Source organism: Bubalus kerabau, chromosome 8, assembly GCF_029407905.1.
Source record: "Bubalus kerabau isolate K-KA32 ecotype Philippines breed swamp buffalo chromosome 8, PCC_UOA_SB_1v2, whole genome shotgun sequence".
In the NCBI taxonomy this organism is placed as follows: Eukaryota; Metazoa; Chordata; class Mammalia; order Artiodactyla; family Bovidae; genus Bubalus; species Bubalus kerabau.
Genome location: NC_073631.1, coordinates 45,610,956 through 45,623,472, shown reverse-complemented (window position 1 = coordinate 45,623,472; position 12,517 = coordinate 45,610,956). Strand labels below are relative to the sequence as shown.

Here is a 12,517-nt window from a genome sequence, read left to right as displayed (position 1 = left end):
AAGTGCTTCTAAGAAGCAGAGGTCACAAAGCAGAGTTTTATGATAGAAACCTTATATAACCTGCATGTGATGAGAACAAAGCACAACAAAATATAACCACACACACAAAAAAAATTTACACATGAGAGTCCTAGCTCAGTGGAACAGTTTTGCAATAAGTTCAGCTCTGAAAAACATTTGGTCCCTTTTAAAGGAGGTTTTTCAACTAGAACAGAAGTTAGTCTTAAGGACGGGGTAGAGAGTGGGATGGGGAGAGGGTTAGATTAAAGGATATGGAGAGGAGTCTGCTGGTCAGCACTCAGCAAAGAAAACATTATTTTCTCACATAAAAATCTGAATGTCAGAAAGGAAAACATTATTTTCCCACATAAAAATCTGAATGTCTGTAAAGCCCCTTGCCTGACATCAGCACAGTGCAGAGCACGAGACACAGCGGTGATGAAGATGGGATAGAATGTAGGTCTTTGTTGCTGTTCAGTCAAGTGTCCGACTCTTTGCAGCCCCATGGACTGCAACATGCCAGGCTTCCCTGTCCTTCACCATCTCCCAGAGCTTGCTCAAAGTAATGTCCATTGAGTCAGTGATGCCATCCAACATCTCATCCTCTGTTGGCCCCTTCTCCTCCTGCCTTCAATCTTTCCCAGCATCAGGGTCTTTTTCAATGAGTCAGTTCTTGGCATCAGGTGGCCAAAGTATTGGAGCTTCAGCATCCAGTTCTTCCAATGATTATTCAGGATTGATTTCCTTTAGGATTGACTGGCTTGATTCCCTTACAATGTAGGTTTAATGCAGCTGTAATTTAGGTGTAGTAATAGCTGTTGCCTGAGAAATACTGCTGCTGAGCTGTGTGAATAAAGGTGGGACCTCGTACTTTATAAGTACTGCACAAGCTTGGGAGGTGAAGCAGGGTGGTAACAAAGTATCTGGTTTTTGGATAGCAGCCAGACCTTGCCTCAAATCTTGATTCTGCTACTAACTAGCTGTTTTAATGTTTAATGTTAATGGCTTAGCTGTTTAATGGCAAGTTCCTTAGCGACTCAATTTCCTTATCGATAAAAGGGAGATAATAATATGTACATCGCAGAGTTTTGTGAGATTTAAATGAGACTGAAAATGTGTAGTGGGATACCCAGGCTTGCTTTACGCTGTGCCTGTGATTTGGAATTAAATATATTTGGAGAAGTCTGATGAAACGGTAAAGTAGGCTCTCCAGGAGGCTATTTGTGTGAGGAGAAAAAAAAAAAAGCCTCCAGAGAAAGACCTTCTGAGAGAAGAGCTAACTGGAGCCAGTAATGGTCTTGGAGTCAGTGGGTAGGAATGACTTTGTGTAGGCTGATAATCTGCCTATTCAATTCTATTCTAGGTGAGTCCTGCATCCCCGTTCATATCTGTAATTAAGGGGGACAGAGGACTGGGAATACAACCTGAAGGGCTCTTCTCTAAAACCCTGTTAGACTTTGGAACACGGGCAACCTACTCTGGTATTCATCTAAAAGGGTTAGCCGGAATAAAACAAAAAAATAGGGTATTTCTCTCCCAATGAAGCATCAGTCATAATACTTGAATATCTGAAGGCTCCAGTGCTGTGGTGACTACGCGTAAGAAGAGCTGCAGTGCCCAGTGACGTAAGGTGGCACTGCTTGCCAGTGGTCCCTGCCTGAGAACGTAGTGAAGAGTAGAAGAGGCAGCAGGATAAGTAAACGGTGAAGATGGAGGGGTTGTGACGCCGAGCGAAAGGAGCAGGGGTACTCATAGCCAGTGGCAGGCAGTGTGCAGCAGGTGTAGCAGCGCTTGGAAAGGGTGGTTAGTGGTTTGTGGTGTGTGGCAGCTGGCAAACAGCAAAGGCACTGGCCGTTAGGATAAGAGTTACTCAGGGGAAACAGCAGCAAAATTATGTGTTGACCACATAGCTGACTGCATTGGCTTGTGAGTATGAGCAAACATCACCTTAGTACTGCCAGGAACACTTTGAGAGGAGAAATGACAGAGTAGGGTTACTTTCCAGTCTTGTATGATCAGATGTGGGCAAGAATCCATTTCATGTTAACACCATTAACTTTTATGTGGATCCAGGGAATGGTGAGTCTGGGAAACTCTCATCAGAGATGAATACATGAGCGGCAATCGATGCTAAACTTCAGTTCCCTTTATTTCTTTTTAAGGAGATGAGCTGGATTCATATATCAGCTCCATCATTAAATGGACTAAATGCAGCAAATTATATTGATACAACTCTGGTCAAGTTACTTAAGTCTTTCTCGGCATGTCACTCTATTAGCAAAATGGGAATAGTATAATCTGCTTTATAGTCCAGAGGTGGCATATCTGACACTGGGATATAGTGAAGTATTTAGTAATGTTAACTTTCTCCATCTTTGAACAACTGAAGAATTCTATGCAGTTAACATCTCAGAACTGACCTAGGTAGGAATTTGGCCAGCTGAGTTGTGATAACTAGAAACAGTAGAAAAGACTGTTACTCACATCATGAGTTTTGGCTAAGAACTTTTGTTCCCTTCCTCACATTCAAACAAATGTGAATCTGGCACTACGATTAATATTTTATATAGAAGAAATTGAGGCTTAAAGTTTTCACACAGATAAATTCTGGTTTAGGCAACAAGGTACACTGAACTAATGCTGACAAACCCTTATGTTCTTCTCTTCCACACAACTTCCTTTTTTTTTATTTTAGCAAAATATATACAATGAAAAATTCATAATTTTAAATACACAGCTCAGTGACATTGTCTACCCACATAGTTGTACAACCATTACCATAAAAAAGAACATTTTCATCTTCCCAAACTGAAACTCTGTACCCATTAAACACAAACTTTCTATTCTCCTCCCTACCAGGCCCTGGTAACCACCATTCTAATTTCTGTACATGGACCTGACTTTTCTAGGTACCTACCTCGTTTAAATAGAATTGTAAAGTGTTTATCCTTTTAGTGACTGACTTATTTCACTTATCATCAAGCTTCTTCCATATTATAGCATGTGTCACAATTTCCTTCCTTTTAAAGGGTGAATAATATTAATAATATTTAATAAGAATAATATTAAAGGTTGAATAATATTCCACTGTGTGTATATATATAAGACACACTTTTGAATTGTTAATCTGTTGATGGACACTCAGTTTCTCTTTTTGGTTATTATAAACACTGTGTTCAAACATCTGTTCAAGTCCCTGTTTCCAATTCTTTTGGGTAGATATCAAGAAGTGGAATTACTAGATTGTATAGTAATTCTAATTTTAATTTTTTGAGGGACTAATGTACCCTTTTCCATAGATGCAACAGGGAACCAGTAAGGCACAGGGTTCCAATTTCTCCACATCCTCACAAACACTTTTTTTTTTATTACAACCATCCTAATGACTATTCTAAGAGTTTGTCAGTCAGTTCAGTCGCTCAGTCATGTCTGACTCTTTGCGACCTCATGAACCACAGCACGCCAGGCCTCTCTGTCCATCACCAACTCCTGGAGTTCACCCAAACCCATGTCCATCGAGTCAGTGATGCCATCCAAACATCTCATCCTCTGTTGTCCCCTTCTCCTCCTGCCTTCATTCTTTCTCAGCATCAGGGTCTTTTCCAATGAGTCAGTTCTTCACATCAGGTGGCCAAAGTACTGGAGTTTCAGCTTCAGTATCAGTCCCACCAATGAACATCCAGGACTGATCTCCTTAGGATGGACTGGTTGGATCTCCTTGCAGTCCAAGGGACTCTCAAGAGTCTTCTCCAACACCACAGTTCAAAAGCATCAATTCTTTTGCACTCAGCTTTCTTTATAGTCCAACTCTCACATCTATACATGACCACTGGAAAAACCATAGCCTTGACTAGATGGACCTTTGTTGACAAAGTAATGTCTCTGCTTTTTAATATGCTGTCTAGGTTAGTCATTGGAGAAGGCAATGGCACCCCACTCCAGTACTCTTGCCTGGAAAATCCCATGGACGGAGGAGCCTGGAAGGCTGCAGTCCATGGGGTTGCTGAGGGTTAGACACGACTGAGCGACTTCACTTTCACTTTTCACTTTCATGCACTGGAGAAGGAAATGGCAGCCCACTCCAGTGTTCTTGCCTGGAGAATCCCAGGGACGAGGGAGCCTGGTGGGTTACCGTCTATAGGGTCGCACAGAGTCAGACACAACTGAAGCGACTTAGCAGCAACAGCAGCAGCAGGTTGGTCATAACTTTCCTTCCAAGGAGTAAGCGTCTTTAAGATTTTGTACTAATGCCTAATAAGATCAGTGATGGGAAACTAAGAAAAGAAACACAGAGGACTTATACCTATGTGTTATTTGTAAATTGCTTGTTATATTTAAATAAAGTTAGTCATCTTGAATGCAATTCATTTAAAAATGTGATTCAGTTCATCTGACCTAGCATCTGTCTGTAGATTTATATCTAACTCTGTTTCAGTTGTTGTTTTTGAAAAAGCTTCTGAAATGATTTATTTTCTGGATTGCATTTATAAAAAAAATAGCACAATTATAAAATTCACTTGAGTTTTCTTTAGGTGGTGGGTGGGTGGATTAAATCAGTAGATTAAGCTGTAGCCATCTGATTATATTTTGTTTCTTGGTGTCACATATCATTCTCCATATTTTGTCTAGGTTTCAATTGTAGTAGCAAGTATTTGGCAGTAAAACAAAAGACTCTTCCCCAATCTCAAAATATTAAGAATATGATAAATTCAGTACAATAATGCCTCTTTTGAAGTTAAGGTCCTGAATTTATATTAATAATCCTATTGCCCTATAGAGCTTCCCAGGTGGCACTCATGGTAAAAGAATTTGCCTGCCAATGCAGGAGACAAAAAGATGTGGGTTCAGTCTCTGGGTTAGGAAGACTGCCTGGAGAAGGAAATGGCATCCCACTCCAGTATTCTTGCCTGGAAAATTCCATGGACAGAGGAGCCTGGAGGCCTGTAGTCCATGGGGTTGCAAAGAGTTGGACATGACTGAGCACGCACATGTACGGGTTTATTGGCCTATAAAAATATACATTTGCATATTAAAATGGGTTTTAGTTTTACTGATTGCAGACAGACAAAGCAGATTTTTTATAATTATAAGAGGAGTGTTGAGGAAACGGAATGGAGTCTTTTTTGATGACATTAAATTCCAGTGATACAGAATTTACTGGCTGTGTGAGACTCTGAATAAGAAATCTTTGTGGAACACATGTATACCTGTGGCAGATTCATTTTGATATTTGGCAAAACTAATACAATTATGTAAAATTTAAAAATAAAAAAAAAATCTTTGTGGAACTTAAAAAAAATTAAACTAGAGAATACAATTCTTACATTCCAGTTATGAAATAACCACTGCTGGGAAACATTAAGTATTAGGGGCCTCTAAGAATAGGTGCTTGTTTAATGTTAGTCCTCTTTTCTCACCCTTACACTTTAATTTTCATCTTTGTTATATGACAACTATCCAGAGAAACATTTTATCCTGATTACCATGTTTCTTCCCTTTTCATTTTCTTTGGCACAAAAACACTGAATGTTTAACTTCAAAGCCTGAGTTGGTATGTATGTATATGGGTTTTTCTCAAGGAATAAATTTAATTAATAACTTCAGAATCCCTTGGGTGACATGGAATATGCACAGTTATTATAAGCCAACTTTATGGCAGGGGTCTGTGGAGGAGATCATTCAGCAGGAGGTAGAGACAGATAACATATGTGCAAATGGAAGTTAGAACCTGGGCATCAATCTGGGAGTAAAGGGTGCTAAGCTGGTCTCAACCAACTTGCTGTCACCCAGGTGTATTCATGTCAAGCCAAGGCAAAGCTACAAGCTTGTGGCAGATGACTGGTCCAGTTCCTATTAAGGTATCTTACTTCTTGTTTCAGGCATTTGTGGAATAGCAACATTGGTGCGCTGGCTGTAAATAAACTGGATTTTAGAACAGCTACATCTACAAGCCAAAATCAACAGGAAGGATTTGCTATTACAAAGCACTTGCGACCATCAGTGCTCTCTTTTAAGTGGCAATTTTTCCCAGTGCATTCAAAATGTGATTTGATTTACAAATAGGTGATTTTTAAAATAGGAATTGAGAACTGAAAAGTACCTCAGACTTCATCTAGTACAACATCTTCATTTTACAATTAAAGAAACTATAAAAGAGGCTGCCAAAGGACAAACAACTTGCCCAATGTCAGGAAATTCAACAAGTTCGAATTGCCAAACTCCCTAACTGCTAGGGCAGGGCTCATCCCAAGAGGCCATGCTGTTGATTTCTAAAAGGGTTATTTCTATGCACTTAACTAAAAAAAAAATTGCTACCGTTCCCCTCTAATGCCTAACTGACTTCAGAACTGTTCCTTGGTAATTTTACAGTTTGGCCCAGAGTATTTCGATGTGGACACTCAAAAATTCACCAAGCAACTATTTTTCTAATCTTAATAATGATGAATAGCCCTCACTGTGTGCCAGGTACTAATCCAAAGATTTTCCATCAGTTAACTCACAAAAGTTCCTATGAGAAAGGAACTATTATCCACATTTTACAGACGAATAAGTGAAGCCCAGAGTAAATAGTTAAACAACTTGTCCAGAATGTACATGGTTGATAAGTGACAGATTTGGGATTTGAACACAGTCAATATGTGCACTTAATTATTATATTTCCTCTCAGAACACTGCTATCCTATACCACTAGTTCTCTACAACAAGGATAAACAGATGTTCCTTGTGGCCACATGGAAATAATTCATTGAATATAATATATGACCTTTCTTTATGGTGGCAGGGAAGAGCCAAAGACACCAGGTGTGATCCTAACTGAACTGCAAGCACTTCACAAATGAGGCCATCTTGGAGAAGGCATGTTAGATTTTCTGAAGATTCATTACACTTCAAGAAATACAGCATCCTTCAGTTACTTTAAATGTAGGTCTTCAATATGGAAAGAGCATGCAGTCTAAGTAAAACTGAACAGTTACTTGAAGTCAGGTAAAACAAACAGGCCATTATTTCATAAATGACATTTTAATTATCACCAGGAGGCCATTAAAAATGCATCATGGCAGTTTGCTTGGTTCCTTTTGGAAAGATAATATTGACAAACTGCTATGAAACTGCAGTTCAGAAAACAGTGTAAATTGAGATGGGTAATAAAACACACATTCACTTGTATACCCTAAAGCAATGATGAACAATTTAAAGAGAGAAGACAAAGTTAAAATTATGCTTTTCCTTTTCAGAGAAAGGCAAAAGAAAAAGTCATTTGCGGGAAGAATGTTAGGTCTGCAAATTTATTACTGATGTGGATTACTTGATGTGCTTAGCATAGTAATTTAAAGATTCAGTCATCCAAGCACGAGCCACTGAGTTGCCAAGTGTCCTTGAATGCCAGTGTTGCCTTGCTCTCGCTCCAGAAGCTTGTCTTAGTCACCTCTAGTCTGGGGGATTCCAAGAGAACAATTTAGTTCTGGAGATGACCCTGGGTCTCACTGAGGGTGACTGCCATAACTCCAAAAGCTGTGATCATTTTTATAAATTCCACAGCTTCCTCCCTAGGTGATGACTGGACATAAGGAAGTTTTTTCCTATTTAACTTTTACTTAAAATTGAAGTTCCTATGTCTGGTTTTCCTTATAACTGAGGCAGGTACAAATACTTTTTGCCAGTGATGTGGGTTATCACTTTGGATACCACAGGAAAACCATTCAAGCCACTCACCTTTTATCTCTATCCTCTAGGAAATATTTTTTTGTATTTGTCTCTTTGACAAACCAGAGGAAAAGCTATGGCAACTGATTCCATTATAGATTAACCACATAAAATAAAATTCTTGAGATATCCTCTAGGGGGAATACATAAAACATAAAGAACAATGATAAGAATATAAGAATCAGGGAAATATAGCAAGACAAAGATGCTATAAACAATAAAAATAAGAGTAATAAAACCTCAAGATTAAAAAAATATATATAATGGATAAAAGTTAAAGACATTTAATTGAAGAGTTGAGTGGCAAGAACAAGGAAATTCCTCATATCATGGAGCAAAGGGACAAAGTGAGAGAAAACATGAGCAAAGGTGGATGACTTAGAGGATCAATCCAGAAAGACTACATCTGATTAACGGGTGTTCCAGATAGACTAATTGGAGAAGGAAATGGCAACCCACTCCAGTGTTCTTGCCTGGAGAATCCCAGAGACAGAGGAGCCTAATGGGCTGCTGTCTATGGGGTCGCACAGAGTCGGACACGACTGAAGCAACTTAGCAGCAGTAGCAGTAGATAGACTAGCAAACCCAAGGAAACACATTTTTAAAGAAATATAAAAAAGAATATTTTCCAAATTTGAAAAGTCTTTTTTTTCAAATGGGAAGGATGTATTGCAGGCCTAACACAAACACATTTTTAAAAAGTAATATATGCCAATCTATGGTGAAATTTTAGAACACCAGAACAGGGGTTCAACAAACTTTTTTCTTTTTAGGGCCAGGGAGTAAATACTTTAGGCTTTGTACGCCATACAGTCTTCCAACTACTCTATTCTACTGTAGCACAAAAACAACCATGAAAGAAAAAGAAAGTGAAGTCGCTCCAGTCATGTCTGACTCTTTGCGACCCCATGGATTGTAGCCTACTATGCTTCTCTGTCCATAGGATTTTCCAGGCAAGAGTACTGGAGTGGGTTACCATTTCCTTCTCCAGGGGATCTTCTCAACCCAGGGATCGAACCTGGGTCTCCTGCATTGTAGGCAGACGCTTTTACCATCTGAGCCACCAGGGAAGATGGACAACCATGGACCACACATAAATGAATGAACTTAGATGTGACTGGGAAATTCTATTGGCCCTTTTGTTTTAGAATTAGTATAATCTGGTAACCAATAAGGAGGCACCAATAATTCCTGTGCATGCATCACTCTTCCATGAGTTTTCTTTTGAAGATGACCAACTACTGCTTATCTTCCAAATGGGGAGGAAATTCAGGAGATTATGTTTTGGGCTTGATGTCTCTGAACACAGAAGCAGAAGATATTTGCAATGGAGTAAGCAAAAGTCATCTTCCAAAATTTAAGCTATTACATAGTCCCAAACTTCCACACCTAGGTAAAGTGAAAATTGTGCAATGTCTGATAACTTCTGTTCTGATTTATATCCTTGATAAGGATATGAATTTACAATTTCAGCCCCCAAAGATTGTATCAGACTCAGGGTTTTGAGTGGGTGAATACTTAGAATCCATGTTTTTAACACATTTGCAAATATTTAGTAGCTCTGGCTTAAAAGTGTATTAACAGGACTGCACAAACTTAGTCAATAATCTCTTTTAATCTATATACACACCACTTCACTTATATCTTCCTCTTTGGAGTTCATAAGTATTCTTGACTTTGCTATCAGTATATAGGATGAACCATAAAGCTCAGATATAAGCTTGTCATTTTTAAGATAATGTACTCAAAGTCGACAGAGGATGAGATGGTTGGATGGCATCACCATCTCAATGGACATGAGTTTGAGTAAACTCCGGGAGTTGGTGATGGACAGGGAGGCGTGGCGTGCTACAGTCCATGGGGTCACAAAGAGTCGAACACGACTGAGTGACTGAACTGAACTGAACTCAAATTCTACAATTTAATTCCTGACTCTGTCTTATACTGTTATATTTAATTTGGGTAACACTTTCCATAATTTTTCTGCACCAGTTTGGTGCAATGATGCTTGGAGTCAGAGTATAAACAAATTATCTTAATGTGAAACTATATATAACCTGTGGAATGGCAAATATTTAATTGTGTCTAAATTTAAAGTGGTATTTGATTTCAGTATAAAAGTACATTCAAGAAATTGTACTGTTTTCTGAAATTATCTTTCTTTTTAAACCATCTATGCTGAGATTTCTATTTACTTTCTCATTTAACAAGTTTAATAACTGCATTTTAAAAAGTAGAGCTTCATGTTTTGTACTCTGCTACCTAAGCTGGTAAAGAACAAGATTCAGAGAGATTATTATCAAATGTGAGTTTGACCTAAAATATAGGAATTTATTTCCCTTCTATGTTGTTTTCCTCAAAAGAAAATTAGGCACTTAGTTCTATATACATAGTGCAATCAGTTAGTGTAAAGGGAATTATTTTCATTTTTACTTACTGTAAAGCACTAAAATTCACTGGAAAACAGAAGGATGTGTGATGAGGTGCTCAAAGATTAAGGATGGACCAGGGAAAAGTAGAATTTGGGGAAGCAGAAAATATCCTGACTGTGTGTCCTGTATATGTCAGTAGGCTTTCGCAAGGGACTGCATATGGTGAAAAACACTAAGATATTCCTGAGTAAAGTGATGGGTCAGAGAGGTTATTTGCTCCTATTATAACCCCAAAGTGTCTTTGTAATTCGGTTTTCCTGTTGAGTTATGGATAGTGATTAAAACGAATGTGCATGAGTCAGTATCAAAGCCGATACTTTTTCCTATTGGGAAATAAGCTCTATAACGATAGAGACTTAGTCTCGTTCACTGTTGTTTCTTCAATTTCTAGAGCAGAACAACTGTGTTAAAAATATCTGTATCATCAAGGAAGGAAGGAATGAAATAAGAAAGGAAGGAGAGAAGAAACTGGGAAGATGCCACAGCAGCGAGTTAAGGTTTTAGAGAAAAGGAATGGAGCCCTGGGAATAAAATGCTCCTTCCATTTAGGTACTGGCTGTCCAGTCAGTAGTAGATGATGACAAGACAAGAAGGACAGTAGTTCTCTGGTTCCATGAACTTCCATTCTGAAGGATACAACAGGCACAATGAAATGTGGTGAAGGCTGTTTCAAGGATATAGACTAAATACTATGGGAACAGAGCAAAAGAAATCTTTAAAATTAGCTTTTGGTGTTATTAGTTTTGACTGCCAGCTGTTTATTAAAGTCATACTGCAGATGATGTCTAACACTCTTTTTAGAGAGTTATTAGAACAACTTATTGAAGATGAATGGGGCTTCCCTCATAGCTCAGTCAGTAAATCATCTGCCTGCAATGAAGGAGACCGGGTTCAATTCCTTGGTCAGGAAGATCCCCTGGAGAAGGAAATGGCAATCCGCTCCAGTATTCTTGTCTGGGGTATCCCATGGACAGAGGAGCCTGGCAGCCTACAGTCCATGGGGTCACAAGAGTCAGACACGATAGCAACTAAAACCACCATCACCATTGAAGATGAATAATAAAACTAGCATCATTTTTCTTGTTTACCAGTTACTTCCAGAGCCCTGCTTGTTATCCAAATGTCAATAAGAAATCCTAAACTTGAGCCAGTATCCAAATGTAACAGTTCTCAGCTGAAGCCTCACAAAGACACATGGATGAGTTGATCACTTAACAGGGAGTCAGTGTGTAGTATAAGCTAGCCCTCAGGAATTGTACAGAGCATAGTTTAATCTATATTTTAGCCAGAAATCTGGGTACGTTCATGTGTGTTACACATATGAATGCACCTTTCCCATGTGCAGAAGTGAAATAAATATTCTGGAGAACTGCCACACTAGGGAAATGCCTATTTTAGGATGCAATACAAGTTTGAGAGAAAATTCTTTAACTAGGAATTGCTCCTGAGTTATTGGTAGAGGAGAGGATAACCAAAGAGAGAAATCTGACAAATATACTGGTAGGAGAGAAGATCTGACTTTAGTTAGTTACATATAGTTACTTACATAAGGTCCAATGAATTATTTGGTAGCACTGAGCAGTTCCTGGGCATATTTCAATTTAAGAAACACTCATTCTGTTATTTTTATTTAATATTATCATAAGTTCTAAGATTAATGATAATCTAATAGATTTCTGTAATGAAATCTAACATAAAATAGCTAAATTAAGTGAATTCCTCTGGGAGCCTCATGGCTAATTTTAGAAAATTGGGGGCATAATGCTATTGAGCTCCAGCTTGAAATAGAGTCATAGGCACTATGTAGTGAACCAACTCAACTCCCTCATCCAGAAGGCTAAAGAAATCATAATTTTCTTAACCCAAAGGATTTCAATTAAAGAACTCAGGCAGTGATACAAGAAAAAGAGAAATAAAGGGTGAAGATCATTCACATATCATTTAACAGTTTAAGTACAGGCAGACTCTTAAGATGAAACAACTGTCCTCATAGTAACTCTCATCTTTATTTAACTGTAAATGCAACTGATCTTGAATAATTTGGTCCCTTAATAGTTAAATTGACATTTACTGTAGCACAAGAGAGCAAGGCTTTTAAAATATCAGGCGATTTTGGTTTTGCTTGAATATATCTTTACAAGGTTTCTTCTGAAAATCTCTATTTCAATAGTCCAAGAATCTTTATGACATCCGACACTCTGTTTTTCTTCTCCATACAGAATTATTTACTTGGTAAAATTTGCTTAAGTCTACTCAATAACTAAAGAAAAATAGGTATGTGGCATTTCTTCATTTTTAAATTGCTGTATTAATTGCTATAGATGATGCTGAAGCTGAAACTCCAGTACCTTGGCCACCTCATGCAAAGAGTTGACTATCGG

At 38.3% G+C, this 12,517-nt stretch overlaps 1 protein-coding gene and 1 non-coding gene across 5 annotated transcripts in view; both read right to left on the bottom strand.

Moving 5' to 3' along the window:
• MAGI2 (membrane associated guanylate kinase, WW and PDZ domain containing 2) overlaps window positions 1-12,517 on the bottom strand; it is an 831,153-nt gene that overhangs the window by 608,912 nt on the left and 209,724 nt on the right. The gene's annotated exons all lie outside the window — the stretch shown is intronic.
• Window positions 8,702-8,774, bottom strand: TRNAC-ACA (transfer RNA cysteine (anticodon ACA)). Its single transcript has one exon. It is a non-coding gene; the product is annotated as a tRNA-Cys (tRNA).